The 24042-nt window shown below is 41.4% G+C and overlaps 1 protein-coding gene across 5 annotated transcripts in view; it reads right to left on the bottom strand.

Moving 5' to 3' along the window:
- Window positions 1–24042, bottom strand: part of SGMS2 (sphingomyelin synthase 2) — a 61230-nt gene that overhangs the window by 20004 nt on the left and 17184 nt on the right. The window contains exon 2 of one of the 5 annotated variants that reach the window (XM_055795540.1): window positions 1937–2066. The exons of 2 other annotated variants lie outside the window; for them this stretch is intronic. The gene's annotated coding sequence lies outside the window, so the exon portion shown is untranslated. Of the gene's footprint in view, window positions 1–1936; window positions 2067–17632; window positions 18091–18126; window positions 18225–24042 lie in introns of those variants that run through there. 2 more of the 5 variants (XM_055795541.1, XM_005238047.4) reach the window with 2 other exon arrangements.

The raw sequence follows: 24042 nt of genomic DNA on the forward strand, positions 1-24042 counted from the left end.
CTCAGAAGTACGCAGGTTTTTCTGCCAAGTCCCTGTCCCCATTTCACATATCCATTCAAGTCCTCATGAAGGGTGTATTCCTTTCAGCTTCCATGTTGTCCTTGCATTAATTTAGGCAAAATATCCTATTGCTTCTTCTGCTGAACTTGGAATGCCCCCATACCAAAAACAGGAGATGCCCATAAACAGCCTAGTAGTAAGCCTTAGACTTCTTCAGTAACCATGCAGCAATGTTCTGACTTAGCCATCTTGCCAGCGGTAGGGATCTGAAAATCAAACCCAACTGCTCCAAGCTACAGAACATGCCCTGGGGGAAATCTCAAAGACTCACATGAAATTGGCCAAGCAACCCAAAAGGATAAATGAAAAAGGATGTAAGGGTTACATCCAGGTTTTAGAACAACTTTTCTTTTTGGAACCACTTTAATACCTTCTAAAAATAGACATGTACCCTCATCAAGGAGCAGAGCTTCTTAACCAGCAATATTACAGCAGAACTCATAGTTGCCACAAGGAACAACATATTTCAAGGAAAATATTAACAGTGAAACAGATGCAAAAAGAGCAGGGGTCCTAACTGCTTATCCTGAGCTTCTACTTGCTCCCATGCAAACAGCTCCTTCATTTTCTGCATCCCCATTTGACAGTCATTCAAAAGGAAGCAGCTGACTGGGGGCCACATACAGCTTTGAAACAAGTCTAAGAACGCACATCTACATTTGTCTCTTCATGCTAGAACTTAAGAATAACAAGAAGTATTATTTAGCTTGTTAGTCATCAGATTTTCAAAATAAAGGTCATTTCACATAAAGTTAGCTTACAATTGGTGTTTCTCATCCAGTATTTTGAACTTCTGTAACATTTCTCAAAATATTTTATCTTCTCTAATTTATTAAGGAGTGAATAGTCACAATTTGCACAGGCTTCCCAAATAAGTAGTTCTTAACCTGCTGTTCCAAATATGAACAATCTCACTGTGACAAGAGCATCTAAAAATGTCAGTGATCAGTCTTACTGTAAGTTACACGTTCATATATAAGATGGAAAAGTTTCTAGGCAGAAGTATTTTTAAACCTCAATCACTTTTGTTAAGGTTGGCTCAAACATTTGATACAGCTGTAATACATTCTAGTATTTGGTAGCTGCAGAAAGAGGGTCTGTAAATATAAAGTACTGCAGAAAAAAATTACAGAATTTGAGATTACATGAAAGGAAGTTATACTATCATTGACTGCATCACAGTTAGCAGGAAACAACTTTTAGTTAGTTTGTATTTTCTTCAGTCTCGTTTTTAGGACTATCTATAGGACAAGAACTAGAAAAGAAGTTGGGTAGCCTCTGCTACCTTGACAGCAATGAATAAAACCTGGCTTTTAGGAGTTTCTCTTTTTAATTTTCATTTTTTTTAAAGCATTCCAGGCCACAGTTTGTTTTTACAGTATTCCTTCTTCCACACTATATTTTAGCCTCACAGCATATAGACCACCAGAGAAGGAGAAAAAACATAACAAAAAAAAGCAAAACCAAAAAAAAACCCACAAAACAACAAAGAACCCAACTGCAGATCTATGCAAAGTACATTCAGGTGTGCAGAAACACGACTGAGTTTAATAGGTTTGCTCATCACTACTATTTCGCTACAGTAAATGTATTTTCAGAGCTGTGTCCATCTTTCAGCTGCACAATGTTTATGCTTACAATATATATAAATACATGCACAAAGTGGATTGCAGTTTATCTAACAGTTACAAGTTTATCTACATTCTCTAATAGGCTGCCAACACATTTCTTGCTCATGTGATGCTAAAGAAGTGCAAGTAAGAAAAAGCTGTATTACAGAGGTACCATTTTATTTAAATGCTCTCAGAACTGATATTATCATCATACAGTCACTTGCAATAAGTCTCAACTTTTATAAAAAGCATTAGCTACTTACCCTGTAGTAGTTTTCAGTAGTAGAAATTGAGCAGATACTCCCTCTACCTCTTGAGAAGGTTTTTGCAAGTCTCTTACTTCGGATTACCGATGTACCAACAGAAGCTGTTTTAAGGACTAAATCCCTTCACCTACCCAGATAGACAGGAAAAGCTTCAAGGTTACTTGTTATCTATTTGTACAATCCAAGTTTTACCAGTTCTGGGGAATTCTGTTTCTTCACATCTCTTAGTAGTAAGAAAGATTTGTTTCCGTTTTCCTGGCATTTATATCCATTGTGTTCATCACAACAGTGCCATGTTTCTGAAACAGTCAGTCCCCAAAAGCACAAAAAATATTCATACCAACACGTGTAAATATGCAGATTATAAATAAAACATGGACATTTTTTCCTTAAGAGCACTCACCAGGACCCCAATGATGACCTAAGCAAGAAAAAAACCCCACCAATCTTTGAACCCTTATTCTGAACACTGCTGAGTAGGTTTGCCTTAATCACGTGAAGGCGTCTTCAAACTCTTCAGCTGTTTGGTCCCCGTGCTCCAAAGGACCATATTTGGTAACTAAGAGCCTGATTCCTTTTAAAAGCACTTCATATCCTGACACCTTGACAGGTTTAGATTTTCCTCCTAGTTATTTACCCTTATCTTTTGGACCCAAGGTCACAATATCTGTTAAGTGGCAGTTATTTTTTACCTTTTAGTGCTAGAGTAACTCATTATGGCAATAATCCACATACACATGGCATAAACATGAGACAGTTTTATGACAGGTTAACAGTCTTTCCTAAAACAGAGGTTTGGTGAGTGGTCAGCGTCGTATCTGTAGAATCAGAAGTGCCAACAGAATAGTTCAGGTTAGAAGAAACCTCAAGAGGTGCCTGGGCCTCTGGCCAGGATGAGCCATGACATTAGATTAGGTTGCTCAGTGCTCCATCCCGCTGTACCTTTAACAACTCTCAAGACACACAACCTCTCCAGGAAGCCTGTTCCACTGCATGGTTGTTCTTACAGTGAATGTTTGGGGCTTATTCTAAATCTACTTTTTTTCTACTATTTATTAGAAATTATACCCTTGTGTCTCATCCTCTCACCCCTGTGAAGAGCCTGGCCTTGACATTCCTGATGACCTCCCCCTGAGCCTTCTCCAGGCTGAAGCAACCCAGCTCCCCCAGCCTCTCACGGTGCCTGTGCTCCAGCCTGCTGACTACCCTGATGGCTGCTCCACTGGGCTTGCCTCCAAGTTTGTGTTTCTCCTGGATTGAGGACCCAAAACCAGACAACAGTATTCTAGATAAACCTAAGCGCTGAGCAGAGAAGAATAATCACTTCCCTATAAATACTGGCTATGCTCCTATTAAACACAGCTCAGGACAGTGTTGGCTGCCTTCACTGCCAAGGCACATTGCTAACAGCCTTCTCAACAGAGCCAAAAGAAATATCGACCTTCTTCCAACAGGCTAAAGACTCCCTTCACAACTTCTTCAGAACAACAACTCCAGAAAAATGAGCCTAAAAATAAGCCTTCTTCCTACTTAATCCATACTTTCAAAAATGAGCCTGTTTCAGTATTTCACATCTGGACAGAGAAGTCTGCCAGCCTAAATTGATACTTAAGCTCTGTTTCAGAATAAAGGCAAAAAAGGTGCTGTAGCACTGCATGTTTCGTAACATTGCAAAGAAATGTTGGGCTTATGCCCCTCTTTCCACTCATTAGAAAATGACTATTACAAACATTCTACAAAGAGTGGAAGTCACTGTACTAAATCAGTCTTATCAGGCAAAATAATTCTGAAAGAGTGCCAAAAGAAACCTCTGGATCAGGCTTTTACGTAGTTTGTTGTCTGAGCGTCTCTAGCTTCTCACTGCTAATTGCTTTCTTTCTGCTACAGCTTTGCAGACACTGTTGAAGAGCCACTATCCAGAGCAAGGTTCTTCTCAAAGAGACAGCAAGGTTTAAAGGTTTGTTAAAGACCCTAGCAGCACATCTGATGCCCTACACCATTTCTAGCTCACACAAAAGTTGCAGATTACTGGCTCGGGGCCGGGGGGGCGGCAGCTGGCACAGAAGGCAGTAATGTTTTCTAGACAGTTTTGTGCAATCCTCCACCTAGTTACCAAGGGTAAAGGTTCTGCTTCATAATGGAAAGTCAGACCCAGAGATTAGTCACCACTTTCAGTACAGGGTGGTGAGGAATGGGTGACTAATGTGTACTTTAAAGTGACTCTGCTACAGCTTATCAGCTATCAGGTCACTAGAAGAGGAAGTCACATACTTACAGTAAGTTTACCAGTGATACACCCTAAAAAATATTTGAGTAATTAAGAAGATAATGTCTGTAGAATTTTTCCCCTGTACTACTCCCAAAACCCAGTAGAGCCAACTCCTAAATAAGAGGTCACATTTATGAGAACATTCTTCGATCTTTTCTGCAGCAATATGAATCCTCCTCCTACAAGTTTAAAGACAATAATTGTGTAAATCTACAGTGTTTTACATTACCAGATAATAAATAAGGAATACATGCACAAGCCGCACAACTCAAGCAAAAGCTATTTTGGCACTGAAGTATACACAGAGGTTCATAGCTCATAAATCACATTTATCAAAAGTCTAATACAGACATTAGTCCTTGCAAGGCATGACATTAAAAAGTCAACTGTTAACTGTAGTCCTCATCTAGTGCCAGCAGAAAGACACCACATGAATTCTTAGGAAGGACATATTTAAAACTGATCAGTATCATCCTATAAGCCAGTTTCACATATCCCTCAGTTCGAGTGGCACATGACAAATTACAGATCTCTTCATGGGAGCAACACTTGCTGTGTTCAGAGGCTCAAGCAGTAAGAAACCTCTTTTCAGGAACACCAGTCTCTATCCCCTACCCTTACCTTAGGGTGTCCTGTATATGTATCCTGATCAATGTTTTACCCTCTGTGCCAACACTAAAAATCTAGCACACTAGACACTGTCAAACAAATCAGGAAATAAGTACTGAATACCTTCTCCTCTCTTCCCCCTAAAAACTTAAGAGATGGTTTTCAGCTTGCTCAACTCTGATGCAGCTGCCTGGAAAGCTTCATGAATATTAGTTATGAAGGATGATACAGATTTAACACATCCTCTATCGTTGACAGTAAACACAAATGAAATATGATCTGCTCCCTATTTTTGTTTTCCCCCCTACCTTCTTGCCACAACCACTGGTTCATAACACCACCTACCAAACAGCAACAGCACAAGGCTCTGGTATCAAAACCAACACCTCCAGTGAAATAGAGATAGCAATATTCAGACCTCTTTTCCAAGCTGTTTGTTCACAGGCTCAGACACTCAAACCTACATCCAGCTCACAAACTGAATATTTGCTTCCTTCTCCCCACGCCCCATCCCTTCCCCCCCCTCAGCTTTTCATGCTATTTTCAGATGTAAACCCAGGTAATTTTCATTCTAACATCCAGAAGTTAAGACTAGCAAGCCATTTCAGCAACTACCATGATCAACTCCATACAGGTGTTTACGCAGGGGATTAGAACAACAGCACAGAATTGTCTCACAGTATATTATTTGAGCTTCCAGTTTGCAATAACCAAAATTACATCAAGTTTTGTATATGTAACTGGGGTTTCCATTGAAATTCTACCCATCAAGTTTAAGCACTACACAGTTAAAACTGTTAAAAAAAAAGTCATCACAACCTAAGCTTCCAATGTAGTCCCATGGTCTTCCTTAAACTTGTTCAAGTGTTCCGTAAGCTCCAGGTGTTCCACTGATAGAAAAAAATATTTTCCACTTACACTGACAAGAAAAAAATGTTTCTTTTTTATATTATTTAATTATTTAGGAAAGATGAATCTAGCTTTAAATACTACACATTTAAGTATTATGCACTTCAGCACTTCCATCCTCATTTTTGTTTCTGCCACAGATTGACAAACAGAACACACATATCCTTAGCATTATTATCTCTTCTTCTGCCTGGCACACTCCCCACAACACTGGGTATTATTGTTAAATAAAAGTTTCAAAAGGATGCTAACACTGGGCCAGCAGTAGAAAATAATTACAAATACCACCAAAGTTCTTTAATACCTTTCCCAGATATTTTGCTATCTCCATTTGAGCCTCACCATACAGGTCAGAAGAGGCCAAGGATACTATTAATGTGTTTTTACTTCCTCTCACAGAGCTATTATTTACCAAACATCTCCAAAATAATTAAAACTTTTCTTCATTATTCCCTGCTAAACTCCAGCCTTTGGTAAAAAAATATTTTCTATCCTCCAGCATTTTAACAACTCTGCATTGAACACCACTGCAATAACATCTTTTTAAGCCAAGGCTCTCATGAGGCTCGGTACAGAGGCTTTTACCATTCACAATAGTTTCTTTTATTGCTTTTTTAAAGCTTTTTAGAAGGATCTAAAGAACAGAGTTAGTCAGAAAGGATTTAAAGAACTAAGTTAGTGCTTATCCTAAATTCCCATTTGCTAAAATTGCAGTATTAAAACTACTCCTGCAAGAAAACAGCGAAGTACCATCTACAGCATCACTCCTAGAAAAGCCATCATTAGATTCTCTCGCTGTAGCATTAGACAACTGCTTTGTAACATCTACATCTTGTACACGCACACACAGCATGACTAAAAACGTACAAATGAAAGTAGTAACACAATCACTAGAGTTACATTGATCTTATCCTACCATTTGGTGAAATCTGGTGTCAAAGTACTGAGGTTACTCTGCATCTACATAAAATGCTTTTATAATACACAATATCACATACCTCAGGTAGCAGCTTCCACTCTGTAAGCTACCTGTTATGGCCAAGGAAGGCTTCTAGCCATCACTGAACCTGTTATCTTTAGAAGTATAGGAAAGTAAATGATCACTCAAACTAAACAAGCATGAATGAAGTGGAAACACAAGCTGGTCAATCAAAGTGCCTGCTAAATGGCATTTGTATCAGTTGCCCAGTGTGCTGCAACCAAATATTGTTTTCCATTTCTTTATTTAAAGACTTGAACAGCCAACACTCCTAACACTGAATTTTGAGTCAAGATACTATTTCTGCAGCAAAAAACACAAGATGGAACCAATGTCCAAGTTTAACATTTTTCTTACTGTCCATGAGAAACTGGGGGTGGGTGGGGATGGTGCAGAAAAGAATATGTGATCAAACAAGATGTTTTAGAAAGGATATCTGGAAAACGTTATTTCCAAACATATTTCTTGGTTCCCAGTCACATTTCCATGTGTGGTCTTAGAGCTCTAAAACTGGTTTACTAAAGAGAAAGCATTTTATAAAGAAATATTCAATAAGCATTTAATAGCATTCTTATCCCATGTTCAACCAGACATCTATATATACACACTGCTTTGGGAGAGGAAAGGAAAGAGGAAGAGGTATCACAATCTAGCTGAAATGTGGAAAGACTAACTACAAGGTGACAAACAGATTCTACGAAGTGTTCCCTCAAAACACACTGTAGCAGCCAGAACTGCAACAAAACAAAAATGAAAACTGTTTAAGAGAGTAGAGTCAGTCTGATCTGTAGACTCGCCAAGATCAGGGATGCTGTGAATGTGCTAAGTAACCATGTTGTACAGTAAATATGTGGTGAGTCAACTAACTCCACATGATCAGTTACAAAAGTCTAAGGTAAGAACTGAAGTGTTGACTGGAAATAATGTAATTAGTTTTAAAAGAAGGGAACACAGAACTCTGCAAAATTAGGGCACAGTAAAAAATTATTGTAGCCTACCAACTGGTGTCTTCTTGTGAAGAAGGAGATTCGATTACACTTTGCTATTTTTGCTGTGCTCCTGCATAAATCTTCCCCAGAAATATCAATTATGCCAAAAGAGATTTGCATGTATCAGCAAGGACAGTTCATGTACTGGCTTTAGAAGTGACCTTGTAACTTTAGGGCAAATTGCATAATCCAAGAAAATGACTGTTTAGAGCTGAACTTAAAAGCTAGACACAATAGTTGCTTGGATTTCAAGTGCTTTCATCAGCATAGCACTGCAGCAATCCAGGCCACTTGCGATGGTACCTACCTAGCTAAACACAGCCTGGCACAAGGGCCTGCAGAATCCTGCCTCTGCTAAAAATCAGGTGTTCCACAAACTGCTGTTACACGGCCATTTTGCAGCTAGAGCCTTTTGCACACGACTCTGCGCTTAACTACTCTCCTCAAGGAGAGTGTGGTCTTGCCAGGAGTAGGCCAGTGCATCCAGTATCATCTGTGGTACCAGTATCACCTCTAGCACCCAAGACCACACGTATTCTAGAGACAGCAAAGGGCACGAAGCGAATGCTCATAGGGACTTGATCTAGGTCAACCATGCCAATTGAGTAGTCACTACTTCAGAAAGAGGTAACTTCAGTTTCATAGCTGTATAATAAGCACAGAGGATAACACTCTCATGAGACAAGGACAATATTAAGCATGTCGATACCATGCCTTGCATGACAGATACTGTGTAATAAGAAATACCTCCACAGCAGCAATTACAGAACTGCAAAGGAGAGACACAAAAGCCCTCTAGACCAATGCAAACGCATGAGGAAGAAAACTAAAGCCACATGTACATTAAGCTACAACCCTAATATCCAAGTTGTGCTAAAATGCTAACGACAGCTGGGGCAGCCCAAGAAGATGTCCTGAAACATTCTACACTAACCCCAGCTCAGGCAATTTCTTAGAACTGTTTTATCAAGACAAGTTACAAAGATGGGGCTTGTTCAGGACTCGCCATACAAGCTGCCACCCAGAAGGGCATCTTTTATTTAGCTGGAAGCAGAAGTCCAGCTGGGATACTAGCAAGTCTCACCCCACATTAAGCTGTTCCACTCCCCTCAGTGCAGCAGTAATGATTAGAGTTAGTTCATGCAAACGGTCTAGGCCATGCCATTTTAACTCTTATTAAAAGTCAATGTTAACTGTACTTCATGCAGTTAAATAGAATTATCTCCTTTGCATATCTGCATAGAGAAAAATTGCGGATCATAAGTTACTCGTGTATTGGGTGGGTTTTGTTGTTCTGGGTTTGGGTTGTTTTCTTGTTGTTATTGGGGTTTGGGGATTTTTTTGTTTGGTTTTGTTTTGTTGTTTGGTTTTTTTTTTAAAAAAAAAAAAAACAACACACAAACAGAAGGAACTTATTTTCCCCCCCCTTCCTAAAACTTTGACTTCAGTAGTCAGAGGTTTTCTTTCAGGCCATAACTGATGAACAAGTTTTGATGCCTTGATCTTCTCAGAAAGAAGCTCCCACTGAGCTAAGGTAGCAGTCAATTCATGAGTACATCTGGTCTACATGTCTTCAACTCCCCAGACAGACTTGCTTTGGGTGAAACATTTCAATTTGTTCCCTTGGACCAAGTCTGACATTTTGCTCATAATGAATTTGTGTCAAACATGGTGAGATTTAGCAGAGAAACAAGTAGCAGCCACTTCATAAGTGGAAAAAAATGCCCAGGAAATTCTAAACTAACAAACTGGAGAGGTTTTCTAGATGTACATATACTGCCAATTCACATCTCTGGAATTATTAAGTGACACAGCACTGGCAGGAAAAAAGAAAAGGAAGCAGAGGCTGCCTTTGCTCTTAAACTCAGTCTACAAACTGTCCTAAACCTATAGGACTCATGAAAAGAGGAGACGAAAGGTGTGGAAACTGTGTTTTAAAACAGTCATAATAGCAACAAGACAAAGAAGTCATCCTAAATAATACATTTTCTGTCAACTAAGACTATCTTTTACTCCATTGAATCACACTGTTACAAAATACACAACAACAGAAGTTCTGCGTCCTGCAGTTTACAAGCCTTTTGATGACAGGAGACAGGTTTATAACATGATTCTAACTGAAAATGCTATAGAATGCATATAAAAAAAAGCTATATGAAAACACTACAGAATGCTATAAATGCATGTGTAAGTAGATTTTTCATGTTCAATTCTCGGCAATGCATGGCCAAATCATAATCTATGTAATATCAGCCTTAACACCTGCTAAGGAATACAAACCATTAAAACAAGAGTAAGCATTTTGATAATAGTAAGTGTTATGGAAGATCAATCAAGATAGTAGTTCTTTGAGCAAATTATGTGAGGCCTTAATACAATACTCCTATTGTAGTGTCCTTATAATTGCAATACAGACTTTGATAAGCCACAACCTTTTCTGCATATTACATGCATTGCAGTCAAATTTTGACTAAACTGTGTTGCCTTAAACACATATTCTAGAAAAGCTTGCAGTGCTAAAAGCTTTGTGTCCAATTTCACTGCAACAGGATGCAGAGGGAGAATAGGAAGAAAGTGCACATGTATGCACACTCAAAAAAGTTGCGGGTAAGGTAAAAGAACATTGTTCTAGTGTGTGCCCTTAATGCAGCACAACAGAACAGAGCTCCTGCTTTCCTGCAACTCTCCTCTGCCCTCCAGGCCTTTGAGGGGGAATTGTGTTCCATTTTAACTTCAGCCTTTCAGTACTGAGCTCCTCCAATGCAAGACAGCTGAAGAGTTTAGTCCAAACCCTATGATGTTTAAGAGTTTATTTTAAACTTTCTCTAAGTCCAAATTAAGAGAAAAAAGAAACAAATGGTTTATGGGAACATTCATCCTGCAGAGTAAAACCAAGCCAGGCAGTTAGTTACTTTGTTCAGATTGTCCAATGACTATACTTTCCTGTGCACACTGCTTTCTAAACTGCCTGCAAACTTTTTTTAGAAATTAAAAAAGAATTAAAAAAAACCACTACATACACATCAATGAAAAGTACTTTTACAGCAAGAAGTGTAAATATTTAGATTTTTGTTAGAGCTGAAAATTTCTTTAGCCCAACTACTCCAGCTGTGATATTTGACAGGCATTGTGCCTTGTCCCATGGTTGGTCAGCTGAGATGCATTTCATCCATCTAACTTAAAAGTCAGTATAAGTTACTGACTTTTACCACAGACATACATATTATGCCACCCTACTTTACATAGACTAGCTCTACACAGAAGAAATTACTACTTATTACAATACTTATGCACATGAAAATAGCTTAGCCAGTTGTTTTTTTTGGGGTTTTTTGTTTTCTTCTTTTTTTAACAAGTGCATAGAGGAAGTTAATGACCCTGGTTACCACACACAAAACAGCTATCCTCAGTGGAGGGAGACTGCCATTCAGCTATACAGCACATGTTGTATTCGATTTCATGGTGGTAAATACTGCTAAAATGATGAATTTTAGCTAGTTAGGGATACAATCACTGCAGCCAACAGAAGTTTAAACCCATAACACTCAACTCTCCAGCAAGCTGTCATCATATTAAGTTCCAGGTTCACTATGGCACCTCAGAATGCCTTTACTTCTTGCTTCAGAGCCAAACAGGATGCCACAGCCTTTCCTCTCAAGACTGCAGTCCATCATGGAAATATATTTCTAGGAAAACAAAAACACTAAAAAAAGAGTTGGTTTTCTATTTTAGTGCATGATTTAGTGATTGATTAATAGTCAATACAGGATTCAAACCATTTCAATCCTTTCTCACAGGATGGAAAGAAACACCTTCATTTTGGAGGATGACCTTTAGCTTTCTGGAACATTTTCCACAAATAGAGCTGTTCATTTAAAAAAAAATATATATATTCAAAATCTCTCCCTATAGCTGCATGCAAAGTATACATATGCAGTGAAACAAAACAATTCTGTGAAAACACAGCAGGCTGAGCACCTGCACTTCTTCAACAATTGCTACCGAGCAAATGTCTTAAGTTGGCCTCGTTACTTATTAAGTAGAGCAAAGTTTTGTGCTCATGAGCCTCTGTAAGATCAAGGTGGTATGCCAAAAGACAGGAACAAACTCTTGTCAAGTGACACACCCAAGATGGCATAAAAATCAGCGTGAAATCAAACTAAGACAAGTTCATGCTTCTGAAAATAGCAGTGTAAAGAACAGAGCATCCTTACAAATTAGTACAGTGTTACAAAAATAGAAAGAAACACAACATTTGGTAGCAGTTTTGTCAGGCTCCTAATACACAGGAACTAGAAGTAATCAGAGTTAACTTTTTAAAGCTGAAACACATCAGTAGTTTCCACACACTCCTGAAATAAGTAAGTTACCAGAAAAACCAGTAAGAACTAGCAAGTATGAACTAATCCAAACTACAGCCATATCAATTAATTTCTCTCAGCATTAAACAAACAAAAAAAACCCAACCATATTTGCCTTCAAAATTTCAGTTTAAGTGCTTTTAGTTTGATACTGAAACAGTAATACATAAATTTGAACCAGAATAACCAGTGGAGGATGAAATGACAGGATTCTATGTTAAGCATCTTTTTAGCACTGTTAAGACAGTGATAGAGCATTCCAGTTTTTAAAATGTCCTTTTGAGGCAGTGAAGGGAACAGTGTGCTTTAATACAGTCTGTGTTCAGTCTCAAACCAAGACATGGGCAGTAGTATTTGGCATCCTTATAAAACATGTACAGACAGCAAGTGCTGTTTCCCATTTACAAGGTTGATGTGGGGGAAGTAAAAATAAAAATCAGATCAGCTGTAATTACTGTATAAATGTATTAGAATGCCAAGATGATGAATTTTAGATAGTTAGGGATACAGTCACTGCAGCCAACAGAAGTTTAAACCCATAACACTCAACTCTTCAGCAAGCTGTCATCATAGTAAGTTCCAAGTTCACTATGGCACCTCAGAAGGAACAAGCTACAGGATCATAGCACGCCCTCCATATGAAAGACAGAATTAACAACTATGAGGCATGACCTTCTCCAGTGCTGTTTCTCTTTAGCAAATCATGTCATCTAAATAAGGAGACTTTGTCTCCTTATTTAGGACTGTTCCACTAACCAACTGTCCAGCATTAGAGTGAACATAAGCAGGAACTTGGGTGTGTGCACAAGTAAACATTTTGTTGCTGTTAAGTACATTTCACATAACTAAAACTGTGTGAAGTCATCCAGCAGTCATCACACAACAGTTTAAGATCTTAGGAAGCTAAGCTGAATAAAAGCACTAAAAAGAGGAAAAACTAAGAAATACAAACATATTTCAACAGGAAAAAGTGAGAGCAGCTGACTTCTTAATAAGGGACTTTTACAGATGCACGTGTTCTATTAAAGATATGTCGGGGGAGGTAACATGCCTAAACATTTGTAATAACACTTCAATAAAGGAAAACCATTACCTTTTGCTTAAGGCTTTAAGCTAGGTCTTAAAAGATCTAAGTTCTAGATAGGCTCTGCCAGAGGCTTGTTCTTTGAGGCTGGACAAGTTCCTGCACTCTGAGGAGTTACAAACTCCCACATACTTCACAGTTAATCAAGGTTTTAAAAAGAAAAACAAACCAACCAACCAAATTTAAGTTCTACCATTACAGGCATGAACACCAGAGATCTATGATTAAACAAACCAAACCAGAACACCCCTCCCATTAGTTATACTCTACAAATGCAAACTCCAATAAGTTTTGCTAGTTCACAGCAACACTGCCATCAGAACTTGCATAAAGATGAAGACCAAATAAACATATTAGTATGATCTAACCCATACGAGTACTTAAAACTTCAGCCTTTGAACACAATAGAAGCAAGACCAACCTGGGCCTAAGATATCAGAGATGCTAGGCAAAAAACTTCTCCCCCAAATAAATAAAACTTATACAAATTCACATGGGTCATACCACAGTACAACAAGTAACAGGTAAACCTGCCTCTGAAACATCGTATTTCACCAAGAACATTACCAACTGTCTGGGCAGCTTCTGAAAACCAGTGATTACGAACTGCTGCAGGCAGTCTATACATTCTCAGACAGGGGATTAGAATGAACAGCTTCAATATATTTAGCTTCCTGGGTTTTTTTTATTATTTTGCTTGCTTTGTTTGATTTCTTTGATGATGTCCATCTCTTTCACCACTAAAGTAACATTACTGTAAATTAAGATATACTTTAAATCATTATTTGTACTCCAAACTTTTCTATTCAGTTTCAGCCATGATACACTTGTGTCTTACCTAAGAAAATGAATTCAACTCCACACACTCCATTTAAGATTCAAATTACTGCTAAATCAAAAATAATCCTGAATTAATTTTAAATTTAGCCATTCTTAAGCAAAAGCATCCATAAGTGTTCTGCATCAGTTCAGCTTAAGTCACCTAAATTCAGCTGATGCAACTTACTAAAACATTCTGCGCTGCCCCAAGAGGGTCAGCATCTTTTCCTCAAGGAACAGGTGTACAACCTTAGTCTACTTGGCATCAGTAACCACAGACACACAAAAACTTCAGTGCAAAACTTAAGTATGAAGCTTACCGCACTGCACAGGCTGAATCTTACTAGAATCCTAAGGAAATCTGAATATATTACAAAAAGAAAACAGAAGACTACATAAGGATCAGCAAGAAATTAACTCTGTAAGTCAGGAATAGCAAGGCACTGCTTTGTGTGGCAGCAAAGCTCACTTTTTGGAAGCCCCACGGTTCCAGCAACAGTTTATAAACTTTGTAAACAAAAATTAAAGACTAGGTGGGATGTCCTTGAAACTTAAACATGGCAGTTCCAAGTCAACCTACATGAACTGGGGAAGGTAAGTGAAAGCAAGACACCTGCTTTTTTGTTCAGGTACCTTCAAGCGAACAGGATCTTCTCTTTTTCTAGGGTTATACATCTGAGAAAAATTAAGTAGTTAAATATTGAATGTGTGCTTTTTTTTTAACCAGAAAACTGTCTCATCAGTGTGAATACCACGAAGTTTTTCCTGAGTGATCATGCCCAAGAATTATTCTGATATTTAGACCTGAACACTGTTTTATTAAGAACCATTCTATTTACAATAACTCAACAGCTTCAGATACTCTGTTAAACTATTTTAATTTCTTCATCTGTACAACAGACAAGAATTCAGTATTTTTTTTAATGCTATCAGACTACAAAAACCAAAAGGACCCACACCTGACGCTACATATTTTGAAAGGGACTTAACATAGTAAGGAAGGAAGTTTTATTCTGCAACCACAAGCACAACCTCAAGGCAGAGCAGTCCCCTCATATTACAGATACTACATGTATGTTAGTTAGAGGGTAAGTAACAGGTTTTCCTAAAGCCATTTTAGTATACAGTTTAGTCCTATTAAGATTTGTATCAACAGCTATAAAGTAGACTTCCAACTATATTGGGAAGAAGTACTTCATTCTTTGCATTACATGTATCTCCACACAAGAGCTATTCTGGGGAAAAGCTGTGGTAACATAAGCAAGTGTCCTCATATAGGAGGCACTTGTGGTTATTAAAGTTCTGGAGCCTCACTGTAACAGATTTCAGTATAGTTAAGAAATATCTTTTAAACAGGTGCAGAATGGACAAGACAGAGCTATCTGTGTTACGTAAGACTTTCCCATCAGTAGCTCTTAAGGTCTTCAGCATCTGCTGGGACAGTGGTGCCTGGATGCCCGACATTCTTAGTGTCTGCAGCATCTTTGGGGACAGTGGTGCCAATGGTACAAACAATTCTCCCAGCAGACAGAGATCTCTGAAGACAGTGGACCTAGTGTTACGTTAATCTTCCCAGCATCTGCTTAGACTACTGCAATACCATATCCATACTAAATCAACTGTCACAGCATCTGTATTGTCCACTCCTCACAAACAGTATCAAAGAACATTGTAGGCCAACAGCCCATCAAAATTAGGGGGGGGGGAAAAATCCCAACAGAATATGTGTGGAGTTTTGTTACTAATATCTGCATCTTCAAAGCCCATTTCTATAGTAGACGACTTAACAGTAATGAGCCATTTCTTCAAAAGCCTTCTTTTACATTCCCTGGTCCTTAAAAAAACTACTATTTTAAATCAATCACTTGTTTGAATTCTTTAATTTTTTTTAATCCTTAAAAAAATAAAAATCAATACACTACTTTCCAGTCTTCATACTTTTATTTTGTATACTAAACCAATGTAAATAAAGAATTCTGGTTTTTAGAATGAAAAATACTTCAGATTAAGTCTCTTATTCAGCTCTCCCAGAGATAGTGAGGTGGGAGAAGGAGGGGTGTCTTTTCTTAATCAATAAAGTTTTTCACAATACTGCATCCATAATATAACACTTCTGATGTCTACTTAGAACAGTGTCTTGAATTCAGAAGAACACTAGTATATGAAAATAAGATTGTCAAGCCTTATCACTTCACTTGTGTCTTACAATATTATGATCACAAGATGCTTTTATGATCCAGAAGAATAGATGCTCATCAACATGCCAACCATTTATAATTTAGGGGTACATAAAGTCATTCTAGATTCAGGTTCCCAACCTAAGAGTAGAGGGGAAGAAAATAAATAATGTCCATCTTTGCTCTCTTCAAGTTCTCCTTTCTCCATTGTGTAAATTCACCTCAAGGACAATACAGAAATATATCTACATACTACTGCACCACCTTACATTTTCAAGTAAAAGTCACACACACACTGATTTATCTAAATACCCCTTGCAAGTGTGCATACTACCCAGGATAACACTTAGTTTTGTCTGTCTTTCAGAAAAATATTCCAAGTGTTTCTCTAAAGGCATGGATTATAAGTTTTTATTGAAAAGCAAAGTAAATCCTACCCAAAAAGGGAAAAAAGAAATAATATGGAAGCAAGCACATTGACCTTCCAGTAAATTAAGCCCTAGAGCATTTCAGTTAAAAATAAAGAGTAGAGTTACTAGTTTCGTAGAGAAAAAGTATCTAAAGCTACAGTCACCAAAAGTCTGCCCTGTCAAATAAGCACATAAGCTTATACATGAACGCATAAGCAAGTACACAAAAAAATGTTTCAAGTGGCTTGTTTTGAGGCAAAGCATTTAATCAATGCAACTTACAGTAAAGCTTGCCAAACCTCCTGCAAGGCCCCTGTCTCGGAAAATACTGTGCACCTGCTCAGTTTATGCTAACACCTGTATGGAGCCATCCACCTATATAATTAACTGCGTATAAATTGACAGCTGTTAACTGGTTTGAGGATAGATATTTGATCTCCCGAGGTCTTAAAAAAAACTCACGTCAAAAGATCAGAAATGGATTAAACTGAACAACGGCTCGTCTACACTGTATTCTAGGAACTGTATTACCTTGCCAGAAGATCATGCGTTAACTACTTTTCACAAGTATTCGGAGCTCAACTTAAGTCAGAAACCACGCACCGCTAACAGAAACGTACTCTACCACCACCAAGTCGAGAAGTTCAGTTCAGCTGCACTCCAGGACGTTGAAGGCTGAAGTCGAGGGAGCAGACATACAGCAACAAAGAGACCCCACGAACCCTCCAGCAATGCACCTTTACAGCACCTCAAGGTCCCTGCAGGAGCCCGGCACCTTCCCGAGCCGAACCCAGGCGCCCTGAAGCCCCCTCCCGCCCAGCCCAGTCTGTGGGGCCACCCACACCCGGCACACACCATGTCGCTGCCCCACGCCTTACACGTTCCCAAGAGACACCAAACCAGCAGGGTGCCCTCCCCGATCAGAGGGGCCGCTCCACGAGTAAAATCGAGCCGATTTCACAGGTAAAACAAGCGGAGCAGCCGGCGAGCGCGGGGTCGCTCCCCCCAGCGCACACGGAGGTCTCCGCCGGAGGGGCTCCCCGGCGCCGGGCGTGCGGCCCATCCACCTGTGCCGCTCCCAGCTTACCTGCTCGGCTGCACACGCGAAAGCCCGCACTGCTGGCGGTTCCTCCTCCCAAGGCAGCTGGAAGTCTTTTTTTTATTTTTGGAGCCTCGGGGCTCTCAGGTTTGGGCTTTGCGGTTCCTTGCGGCCAGGCACTCCCACCGCTGAGGTAGCTGCACGCAGAAGCAGCTAGAAAGTTTGCCACAGTCTCCACCTTCCCCTGCAATCCGCTCCTCTCCCAGCCTCAGACTCTTCTCCTTCCTGGCGAAAGGGACCGACTGGCTTTGAGGGCGTCAGCGGAGGCGACACTTTCCCAGGGAGGGTTCCCGCCCGCACCGCTCCCTCAGCAGCGCCGCGGCTGGAGGCGCTGCCCCGCCGGAGGGCGGCTCCGCGGCGGGGGGCGCCGGGGCCGTGTTTACCGCCAGCCTCATGCCCGCCGCCAGCGCCGCGGAGCTCCCTGACATCACTCATCCTCCTGCGCGCACACCCGCCCACTCCATTTCCAAACGGTGACTCACCCTGGCGCTGCTGCTATTCACGGGCAGGGCCAGAAAAACCGGCAGGACCTCTGCGGAGCCCCCGCCCGCCGCGGAAGGTGGTGGGTGGCGGCGCGGCCCCGCCCCGCTCGCTCCCGGTCCCATCGCCCCCCCCCCCCCCCCCCCGCCCGCCCCGCGCCTCTGCGCGCGCGCGCGTCGCCCGCCGCCCCGCGCGGCCGGCAGCCCCCGCCCGTCCCTGCTGAGCCGCCGCCGCCGCGCGCCGGGTCCTGGCAGATGCGGGGGCGCCGGTGCCCTTCCGGGGTCCCCTCGGCCTCCCTTCCCTGCTCGCCGCCTCCCATCCGCCATGCCCACCGCCGCCTTCCTTCTCTCCGAGCCACGCATGTCTCTCCCCGGGGGGCACGGGTTAGGCCAGCTGGCAGCACGGGATACCGGCTCCGCACCCGTAGCACACGCGTTGGGAGGTAAGCGCTGCCCCGCCCGGCAGCCAGAGCGGCGGCACCGGCGCAGGTGCCCGGCCGGGAGGCCCAGCGCCCCCCCAGCACCAGCAGGCACAGGCTTCCCGCGCTCGGCGGGGGACCGAGTTGCCCGAACTCCATCCTCAAACGAAGGACGGCTGTCACCGAACCGCTGCTCCTCGGGGTATTTCACCCCAGCTTTGGCTTTGCTAGAGGTGGTTGCTGGGGGTTTTTTGTTGCTTTTTTTTGGGGGGTGGGGGGGGTGGGGTGCGTGGGAAGGGCAGGACAGTGCCCCCCTGCCTTTTGGTTTAAAAAAAAAAAATAAAAATAATTCCCCGCCATTAGGTAGCAACCAGATTTTGTTGGGAGCCGTCCCGTGTGAGAGGCGCGAAGGGCAGGCAGCAGGTGCCGGCGCCCAGCAGGCTCCGGCGGGGCGGGGCACAGGGAAGCAAGGAGGCCCGGTCCATTGCCCCGGATTCAAGGAAGGCACCTGACTCCCTGTTTGTTACATGCCGGGAAAGCCCCCTTCACCCAGCTATTGCCTACTCTGCTTGGGATGCTCACACTTTTGTTTTTTTCCACAAAAGCTTGGGGGAAGGGAAGGGGGAATCTGCTTCATTCCAGTACAGGGTGGAAACATTTTCTGCACTCTCACAGTTCTGTGGGACAGGGAGACTCTACCCTCAGCCAGCAGCAACAGGCAGGGCACTGGTATCCACAGGATGCCAGGATTTTAACTTTTTTCTCCTGCGGGCTTAATACAAATAGCATATTTTAACTAGATAAACAAGTCAGCTAGACTACTGTTGTTCCTCTTGCTAGGTGAGTGCACATATGCTGAATCAAAAACTGTTAGAACTTCACAGCAGCCTTCACTGCCTGCTCTGATCCACACACACCCCACCCCCAATTCCTGTAACTGGGTAATGTATCCTTTAAAACAAATCTGGAAAACTGACAGTGGTACCATGGGTGAGGCTGGACATTTGCTTTTAACTGGTTACAGTGGCATACACTTACTCTTAATTGCATGCAAATCTTTGCAGAATTGCATTTTACTTGAAGACGTTACATGAAGAGGTTAATGACTGACAGAGTAACAGTTCAAAGGCTTGAAGTAGTAGTGAAAGTAGAAAAAATATCTGTGGGAAACTGCAGATGCTAAAAAAAGCCCCCCCCCCCCCCCTTTTTTTTAAAAAATTAAAACAGCTATTTAAGGAAGGTTAAAAGGAAAGAAGGGAAAATTTACTGGCATTTTTCTAAATTAGTTAGATAAAACAGTCATCTGAAACACCATCTTTTTAATATTATTCTTTGTAGCACTGCATTTGAGAGAGCAAAAAAAGTAAGAGTATGTTAGCTCATTCTCTTCAAGGCCACACTTCATATCCAGCCCTACAAGCCTGTTCTCACAGGTGACCTGTTGAGGAAGTATAGAATTTGGTCACAGAGCTCCTGTTGAGCTCAGGGGTGCATCTATGGAGGTCAGCTTCCAGGAGATGGTCTGTAACTACTTTGTTAACTACTGTTGCAAGTCTTGCATAGCAACAAACTTTTGCAAGCAAGTGGCAGCACTTGGCAGAGGTATTAGCACATCTCTTTATCATTACTTTAGATTAACTTCACAAGGCCCTTTTTAGGCAGGAATTATGAGGAAGAGGATTTAAGACTTGCAGAATGACAGCTTATTTTATGAGGAAACAGAAGCCTCACATGCATACAGAATTCCACGGGGAGACCAACATACAAGTCACATTCCCTCTCACCTCGCAGGGAGGCAGATGGGCTGGAAGGACAAGAGTTTTGGAGAGGAAATATTACTGTGCCTTTCAGCTGGAAAAAAACCAGCATCTTTTTCATTACTGTTTATTTTTTCCCCCTTTCATGAGACCAGCAGGGATATTATTGGAAACAGTAATTCTATAAACAAACACAGCCAGCCTGTGCATTAAAATTCTGACTATTTCTAAAGAGACACACAGGCAGTTTTGAAAGGCAGCTACCACCAGAATCCTACTTAGTTCTGCCATGGGATAGAACTAAAGCTGCAATATTGGGGGGGGGCGGGGGCAGGGCGGCACGGTAGTGGGCAAGAACCATATAGGAATTTCTAGTTCAAGCTGACTTTACAGTTTATAGAGAAAGTAAAGAGCAGTTCAAAAATAAAGCCTACTTGTGTAGCCAAGCCATAGCAGATAGCTATGCAGAACTTTGATAGGGAAGAACCTTATACTTGTGCTCAGCCTAAGTAGTTTCAGAACTAATAAACTATAAGTATGCATGTTCTAACAAGCTCACACACATTTGTAGCCTTTATTACAGCTGTGTTACGAGCAGATGAAAACATACACTGGTATTTTACACTGAAGTGTCCTGTATCCCCCCTCCCCATAAGTACAGTCCCTCATAATTCTTTCTTGTTCTTCAAGTAGCATATAAATCAGGGTAATCCTGCAAACTACTTTTACACAGGCTTAACACTATACTCTGTACCCTGGTTCTCACAGCAGCCCTATTATATCTACAAAGGTGCTAGTTCATACTCCAGCCTTGAAACAGATGAAGCAACTACAGAATGATTTATTATTCACATGCAATTACAAAAGAATAAAATGCACTAAAGCCAAATGTGTGTAGAATATCAATTCATAAAGAGATTCTTCATCAGCATACACTCACTGGAATCTTAACACTACCTAACAAAAAGTTTCAGTCTTGGAATTAAATGCATTTCATCAATGACATGAATTCTACATCTCCAGCTCATTATTTTAATAAAATCACAAGTTCTTTTTTATCATCAAGGGATTTAGAACAGGGAAAAAAAGCTTACCTTATAGCTTTACCATTAAGGTCACTCCTTTTTGGCAACTTAGCAAAGTAGATGAAAAGATAATCCACAAAAGAAATCATAAAACAAGTTTTCCATTACTACTTCATACACATCTCAGTTCAAAAGCACACAGTGCCACCCTCCTACCGCAGGAGCTGGGACCCTAAGAAACACATTCATACACACCGCTGCTAGTTCAGAACACCGCAAGCTCAGCAGCCTGGATAACAAGTGTACCTTCACAAGCCAGTAGAAGCCAACCCAAATAAATATGAAAAGAAAAAGAATACCATCTCCTGTAAAGCACCAAGCTGCTAAAACAAGCACCACTAGACCAAGCGCGCAAACTCAGGGGACTTTGATTAACGAAGACCCACGAGCACAGCAGCCTCAGTGAAGCCAACCGAACCCGCCCTCGGGCCTCCCGGGCAGCGCCCTGCGCCGCCAGCCGGCCCCACCGCCCCGGCGTTACCTGCGGCCCCGGCCTGTGCCTGCCCTGCCGCCCGACTGCCGAAGCGCGGCTGCCGCCCGCCCCGATTCACGCTTTCAAAGGAGGCGGGAAGCGGCGGCAGGCCAATGGCAGGCGGGCGGCCTGAGGGAGCCGGCCCGCCGTGCCCGCAGGTGCCCGGCCGCGGCTCGGCCTGCCGTGGGCCCGCCTCGGGCCTGCCTCGGGCCCGCCTGTGGGCCTGGCTGGCTGCCTGCCTGCCGGCCGCGCTGCCACCGCGGGGGAGCGGAGCTCCGCTGCCTCTGGCTGCCCTTGCGAGCAGCCTGTCCAGCCCGGGACTGCTGGAAGCATCCCTGAAGGGTAGGGTTTCTTCCAGCTACTGTCTTTTACTTCCCGAGACTTACAAACCCTGTGATTATTGTTTCCCTTTTGCCTAATCATGGTACATTATACAGTTAACGTTTCTCAAAAATTGCTACATTAGCTGTTTCCATAACGAAAAGCTGAGAAGAGATACCAAGTTTTCCAAACTGTTTCCCCAAAGGCTTACGTTATTGACAACGTCCTTGGATAATTTCAGGGAAAAAATGCTGAAGCTCTGTGGAATTTATACTCCCTGGTAAACCTCATGGGAAAGAGAAAAACTGATTTAGATTACAGGGATTTTTTCTTTTTTTAACAAAGCAATAACTGAAAACAAACTTTGCACTTTCTTCTCAATATTTCACTTACATAAGCAAAAAAAGCTGGAATGCAAAGTTATCCTATTTTTTTCTTTTGGATATTACTGTGGGGTGGAGTTTGGGGGAACATGACTATTTGCTTGTTTCATTTTGGTAATGCTTTTAGTACTCAAACTACCTGAAATCAGACATGCTTTAGAAGATGTGAAGTAAGAGAATTGGTTCAGTTTCTTTAAACCAGTTTCACTTATGACTGAAGCCAAAAATTGATTTTCTATCTAAAAATGTACGCCTCCAAAAATCACTGACTCCAGCTTCAGAACTCTTTCTATACATAACAGCAGTGTTTGAAAAAATGCTTCTCTTGTACGAAACAAGGCTTCCAAAGGAACAGTAAGAGTGCAGGTACTTACTTGACAAAGGGTGCAGGGGGGAAATGGGAGATCAGGGAACAATAAAAGGAAATTCTAGTTTATTGTCTCTATCTACAAGTTTGAAAATCAAGGCGATTCTAGGAAACTGCATCAAGCAGAAGTATGGGGAAATATTCTCAACCTCTTTAAGAAAAGAAGTAACATTTTTAGAAACAACTAGTAGATCAGAAGAATGATGCCAGGCAGCCGGAAAGGGTTATTATAAGACTTTCCGGGTATGACATTAAATGCATGAAAACTAAGAGAAGACTGCTTAGCTGTAACAATGATCAGAAAGTCAACTGACAGCAGAATTAGCCCATTTTCTTTGCTACTCAGCCTTATCTACTGTATCTTCTGTTCATGCTCCTGAGTAGTTTTCTTCTCTAACTTCTCTGATCCCATCTTTCCTGTGTAGCTTCCTTCTAATTTCTCAGCCTTTGGATTTTTTGCAGCAGGCCCATCTGAAGCAGAGTAGTTGTGCTAAACGCTTGACTGCTAACAACTGTCCTCTTCAACAAAAAGTTTATAGGGCTTTTCCTCAGTAGTGCAAAACAAAAAGCATTTTTGAATTTGAATACAAACTAACAGTAGCTGAACAGGACTTGCTAGATGACCTCTTCTTGTCTCTATGTGTGTGCTTTGCTGTGAAGGAGATTTTTATCTTACTCAGGTGGGAAAAGAGAAAAAAAATAGAGGGAAAAGGAAGTAAAACTGAAATGTGAATGAGCAATCCAAAACTGCTAAGGTTTACCCCTCCCCACTGAAGTTTATCTCATTATCTTATATTTTAGGATTCTATTCGTATGAAGACTTTTTTTTTTTTTTAGCAAAACCTATTTTTAAACCTAAGCAGCTGACACAATTGCATGAGGGACAGGTGGCCTACTTAAAAAAAAAAAACAAAAAACCAAACAGTGACTGCTGTTATCTGATTGTAAATTCAATGTGAAACATGCAGAGATCTATCATACTAGGGTAACCTCCTGTCTAATCTGCTGCCCTGGCTCTGGTAGCAGGCAATGCAAGAAGCTTCAGAAGATGCACAATGAAAATATCAATAAAAGCTGGGAAAAGGACAGAAAGGAGTAAAGGATCCTTCTAGTCT

The sequence above is a fragment of the Falco peregrinus genome, chromosome 2 (genome assembly GCF_023634155.1).
Source record: "Falco peregrinus isolate bFalPer1 chromosome 2, bFalPer1.pri, whole genome shotgun sequence".
Lineage (NCBI taxonomy): Eukaryota > Metazoa > Chordata > Aves > Falconiformes > Falconidae > Falco > Falco peregrinus.